This window comes from Micropterus salmoides, unplaced genomic scaffold (genome assembly GCF_014851395.1).
Source record: "Micropterus salmoides isolate LMB-PRFRI ecotype aquatic unplaced genomic scaffold, ASM1485139v1 Ms_hic_scaffold_1, whole genome shotgun sequence".
In the NCBI taxonomy this organism is placed as follows: Eukaryota; Metazoa; Chordata; class Actinopteri; order Centrarchiformes; family Centrarchidae; genus Micropterus; species Micropterus salmoides.
In genome coordinates this window covers 24,977,062-24,982,911 of record NW_024040040.1, presented here as the reverse complement: position 1 = coordinate 24,982,911, position 5,850 = coordinate 24,977,062, and the positions used below count along the sequence as shown (strand labels likewise).

At 44.0% G+C, this 5,850-nt stretch overlaps 1 long non-coding RNA gene across 1 annotated transcript; it reads left to right on the top strand.

The window, feature by feature from the left end:
• The first annotated feature begins 2,109 nt into the window (after positions 1-2,109).
• On the top strand, positions 2,110-2,501 carry LOC119899657. Its single transcript, XR_005443888.1, has 2 exons — positions 2,110-2,257; positions 2,361-2,501. It is a non-coding gene; the product is annotated as an uncharacterized LOC119899657 (long non-coding RNA).
• Positions 2,502-5,850: the final 3,349 nt, after the last annotated feature.

Sequence of the window (5,850 nt, the reverse complement as noted above, 5' to 3'; positions counted from 1 at the left end):
AACGTAGCAATCTCATATCAAGGCGTAAATCCTCCGTTACAGTGACCTGGAGTTAAACAATACACACACAGTTCCTGTGATTTAAGTGAAATTTATTAGCTAACTAAAGGTGAATAAAAATGCGGTTAAATATACATCAAATAGGGGGCATTGCACTTCAACATTATTTTACGCTGTGTTGCTCATTAAACAGTGCTGTAGCCTGTCGGAGGTGGGTTCATATCAACATGCCTAAGAAAGACGATATTTAGAGGGATACATCCAAGACGAGTTCATCGATGGCTAGCAACAATGCTATACTAGCAGGTATCGCTAGCCATGGGGCAGAGCTTGTGAAAATCACCTCACTCGTGGATGGCTTAAGAAATCTTTGGAGGGCCGCCTTGACGCAGTTGAAACGACGCTATCATCGCTTCAGAAGAAAAACCATGAAACTGAGCTCCGCTTTGATGACTTCGACGAAGTCATGTCAGCTAACGACAGCCGCATGACAGCATTGCAAGCTACGTGCAACGAGCTACAGGTGGTCTCCTCAGAGCCAAGCTGAACGATTTGGAGGGCCGCTACTGATTTTGTTTCTAAGCTGATCCCAGAGCTATTCAGCCATGACAACTTTAGCAGACCCGTTAAAATAGACGGGCCCACCGAGCCTGAGACCGAAGCCCCACCATAATGAATGGCCGCGGCTCATCATTGCCAAGGTCCACAACGACCGGGATGTGATCGAAATACTACGACTCAGCCATCAACAAGCTCTACCACGGTGAGAGAGTCTCCATTTTCCCCGACTACACGGCGGAGGTCTCGCACAGCGACAGGCCTTTACAAACGTGAGGAAGCGGCTGACCGAAGCTGGTGCTAAATGTTCCCTGCGCTTTCCAGCCAAGCTCCATGTTGACTACAACAACACACCGAAGATGTTTGTGTCACCGGCCGAAGCTGAACAGTTTGCCAACTCTTTAGGCCCAGCAAATGACTCTTAACTCCTATATATTATATCACTATTATACTATATTGTGTGGGTGTATATATATATATGTACATACATATATAATCTCGGACAAGTTATTTTCCTATCCAGCGTTTTGATAAATGTTCAGATCTGACACTTATTTTTAGCTGATCACCGATGCAACATATTGCATGTGTTTCAATAGCATCTCACACAGTGTGTGCTTTCTGGTGCGTAAACCTAGTACTGGGACAATTTTATTTATTACCTTCTTTTTGTATTAGTATTGATTGATAATCCCGGATAATCCTTTCATGGATACACATTTTTTCTATTGTATTTTATCTTTATTTTCTTAACTTTGATATTTTACATGCTGCACTGTTTATACCCTTCTACCTGTTATACCTCACCAAGCATGTGTTCTGTATATCGCTTACACTGAGTACCTCCTTTTGAGTCCAGTTTAAACATTAGTCTGTATTGGAGATGCGCACGGGGCCCCGTGGTAAGTGTGATTTTTAGTGTGCAGTTTGGCTGGCTCTGTTACCCGGCAGCCTCCTTGTTAGCTAGTGGGTTGTACCGCTTAGTTCTTAGCGGGTTTGGGTTATGTGGGGGTTTTATTTGTCTTTCCTTATCTGTCATTTTTATCATTGGATGTTCTGCCAGCCCTTTATATGTCACATGTCAAACTTTACCATCTGTCCCTCCACATAGATCCATGTCACTTACTCACTTAGGTCAGGGAATTGTAGGGGTATGGGCAGAGCCCTTAAATGAGGTAAAGTATTCTCGCATCTAAAGTCCCTGTTGTCTGATATTGTTTTTTGCAGGAGACCCATATCCAACCTTCAGAGCAGAGGCGTTTAAGATCTGTGTGGGTGTCTCAGGTGTACCAATCCACCTTTTCCTCCAAGGCAAGGGGGGTGGCCATTCTTGTTCGCAGAGCCGTCCCATTTGTATTCAAAACGCAGACCACCGATCCAGGAGGGAGGTTCATACTTGTCACAGGTACTGTCAACTCAGTTCCTTTAGTTCTCTTAAACATTTATGCACCCAACTTCGATTGCCCTGATTTTTTCTGTAAAGTATTCAACCTTGTCACGGAATATAATGATCATAATATAATTATCGGCTGTCACAGTTGGTCCTGTGTCTGTGGGCGTGTGTGGGTTTGTCTTTGCCTTGGCAGGGAGCTGGTCGCCCGGCAAGGCTTCACACCTGTTGCCAATCCTCATCTACACCTGGTCTTAAGATGTGGGGCTCCCTGAGACTCGTCGCCAGATTATTCCTAGCCATAACTTGGTTGAGTACTTCAGGCCAGCTTGTTTCCTGAGCGTTTAGTCTTTTTCCAGTGTGTCTCTGCCTGAACCCAGATTAATGTTTTTTGTTTATCTCCTTTTTCTAGTTGCCGAGTCCGGTGTCATTTGCCCTGCTTGGAGGATCTCTAGGAGAGCGGATTGCCCCTGCCCAGGACTGCCTGCCCCTGCTCACATCTCACCCACTACCATTTTGTACTAGTCCTTTGTGAATAAACTCTTTACTTTGACGGGCTTTGAGTGTTCTATGTCCGCACCCGGTCCTCAGTCTTACTAAAACCTAACAATCAGCGGCGACTTTAATTGTTATTTTGATGTTGGATAGGTCCTCTTCGTCCGTGGCCCCATTATTAAAATCTGTCTCAGTACTCAACAACTTTACCGAATCCCTGGACCTGGTTGACATTTGGAGACACCAGCACCCCCTAGAAAGTAAATTTTCTTTCTTTTCCCCTGTGCATGGCAGTTTCACAAGAATTGATTATATGCTGGTTGACTTTAGACTTATTTTGGATGTAATAAGCTTGACTTATCATAGTATCCTAATATTGGATCATGCACCCCTCTCACTGGTGATTGACTTCAATCTTTATACCCCTCAATATAATTGGAAATTTCTCTCTATATTTAGATGACATGTTCAGTGGCTGCATATCGACTAAGATTGCAGATTTTCTGCTCATTAACGACAATGGTGCTGTCTCAGATTCTACCTTGTGGGAGTCGTTTAAGGCTGTTATAAAAGGACACATCATCTCATATCAGTTGTCTCGAAAAAGGGCCAGGCACAGGCGTCGCATTGATATTGAGGCTGAACTGTATTCGTAGACTAAAACAGAATCACTGTGAGCTGGGTGAAAAGGCCGATAAATTGCTTGCTAGGCAACTGAAGGGCGCCATATCTGATAGGGCAATACATAAAATTTCCTCATCCACTGGTCAGCTAATAACTGATCACAAGCAGATCAATGACAGATTTTTTAGTTTCTACAGCCAGCTATATACTTCCAGATCTACTGCTACGGAAACCGACAATGCCAATTTTCTCTATACTTTAATTCTCTAGACATTCCAGTCCTATCTGAGCCTGCGAGGCTGGAATTGGACTCTGACTTTACGCTCGAGGAGATCCGAAATGCTATTCGTTCTTTTCCCAGTGGCAAAGCCTGTGGTCCAGATGGATCTGGGATAGAATTTTACAAGACGCACATTGACGTCATCGCCCCCCTCTTGCTTCGGATGATCAGTTGCTCTGTGAAAAATGGTGCCTTCCCTCATACCCTCTACGACGCCCATATCTGTGTCCTCTTAAAAAGGGACAGAGACGAAACAAATGTTTCTACGTATCGTACCCTAAGTCTGCTTAACTCTGATCAAAAAGTTATTGCAAAAGTCCTGACCAACAGGTTAAACAAATAAATTGGCACATTAATTCATCCCGATCAATCAGGTTTCATTCCCGATCGATTTTCCTTCTCAAATACAAGATGATGTAAATTTAATGTCTTCAACTAAATTCCCCCACTCCGCTGTGATCTCACTAGATGCCCAGCAGTCTTTCGATCAGGTAGAGTGGGGATACATGTTGGCTGCTCTTAATAAATTTGGCTTTGGGTCAAAATTTATGAATATATTAAAATGCTTTATGCTCGCCTCGATCTTCTGTTCTAACCAACCATGAAAGATCCCCCCCGTTCTCATTGCACCGTGGCACCAGGCAAGGCTGCTACCTCTCTCCAATGCTTTTTGCATTAGCTCTTGAGCCGCTGGCCATGGCCATCAGAGCCATCTCCCAAATCTCTGGCATAAGGTGCGGCACGTCCGAATACACCATCAGCCTGTATGCAGATGATGTATTTTTGACTGTTATGGATGTAAAATTGACTTAATCTGTTGGATGGCTTTGTGCGACTCTCTGGGTTTACTATAAATTCGGAGAAATCTGTTTTTAGTTTTCTTCCTAATTTGCCCTTCAGAGTTACCCCTGACCGCTTTTCTTACCTGGGGATTAATATCCCCAGAAATCCGAAGCTTCTTTTTAAATATAACTATATGGATGTGATTAACAGGCTCATTGTTTGGACGTGTCAATATTGTCAAAATGGTTGTGCTCGCTAAATTTATTTATCTATTTCAAAACATGCCCATCCTCTTCACTTTTTTAAGATGTTAGACTCTATTATCATGCCTTTCATTTGGGCCTCCAAGCCTCCCCGTATTTCAAAGGCCCACTTACAGAAGCCCACTGAGGAGGGTGGTTTAGGCCTGCCCGTCTTTCGGCATTATTACTGGGCCTGTAATGCCAGAGCTTGGGTCTTCAGGAATCAGTCCACGGCTGGGGGTGCAGAGGTGGGTGGGCCTAGATGGCCTGAGGTGGAGCTTGGCAATGCCGTATCACTTACTGGGGCCTCCTTGTCAGCTATTCTTTTCTCAAAACCTGATATTAAAATTAAATCGCTACGCAGTAATTTCTTTCTCTGCAACTCAATTAAAATCTTAAACCAAATCAAGGGAATTCTGAACCTCCCAAAAATGTCAATTCATGCTCCCATATGTCAGAACCCCTGTTTTAAGCCTGGTTTGATGGACGCTGTCTTTAAGCACTGGTCAGATAAAGGTTTAACTACTATTAGGGATCTCTACATTGATATTCATTTTGCATCTTTCGCCCATCTCCAGCCCATCTCCAGGCCAAGCCCATCTCCAGGCCAAGTTCAAACTCCCTACCAATCAATTTTTTCGTTATTTACAAATTAGGAACTTTGTTAAGCAATCTTCCCCTCGCCTAGATGCGACCCCCATGCAACATGACTTTTATGATGTTATGACCAGACCTCCCAGCTCCAAACATTTGATCTCTCGGTTTGTCAAGGTCTTCACTACGGCAACCCTCTCTCCATATTATGGCGGCGTGGATCAGGGACACCGGTGAAACAATCTCTGACGAGCTATGGGCGAAAGGGTTGAATAAGATAAAAGCATGTTCTATTAATGCTTGTTACGGCCGCCGCTGGCTGCCTTAGAGTAGTTGTGTTTTGGAGTTCTCTGAGCTGTATGCAAATCCCCACGGCAAGCACCTGTCGAGGATTGGTTCCCCTGGACCTGGAACCACCCACTTCCTGGTTGCTGTTTGCTGGCGTCTGATTGGTGTGGCCGAGGATCCTACCGAACCTGCCAACCAGAACTCACCAATCAACACCAGCTGGCCTACAAATAGTTTGTGTTCCTGCAGTTCGAGGCGACTGTGAGCCAGTGATCAGTTCGCCTTGTTGTACCCCTGTGAATGTCTTGAGTGTTTAAATCTGATCTGTTTGTTGGTTGCCGGCTTAAGTGACTCTTGTCAGTAAAAACCTTTGTAAACTAGATTGTGAGTGGCACCCTTTAAGGGGGAAAATTGTTTGTTTGGTTACACTACATTCCTGTACAGCATGTAGGTACTGACCTCCTTTTGTTAAGTGTTTTTTTTGTCAGTACCTACATAGCCTCCTTTTGTTATGTTTTTTTGGAGACAACTCATTTAATTAAACTTCGACTCAACCTGATTTCAGTTGTCCTTACCACCTTAATTTAACCCAAATA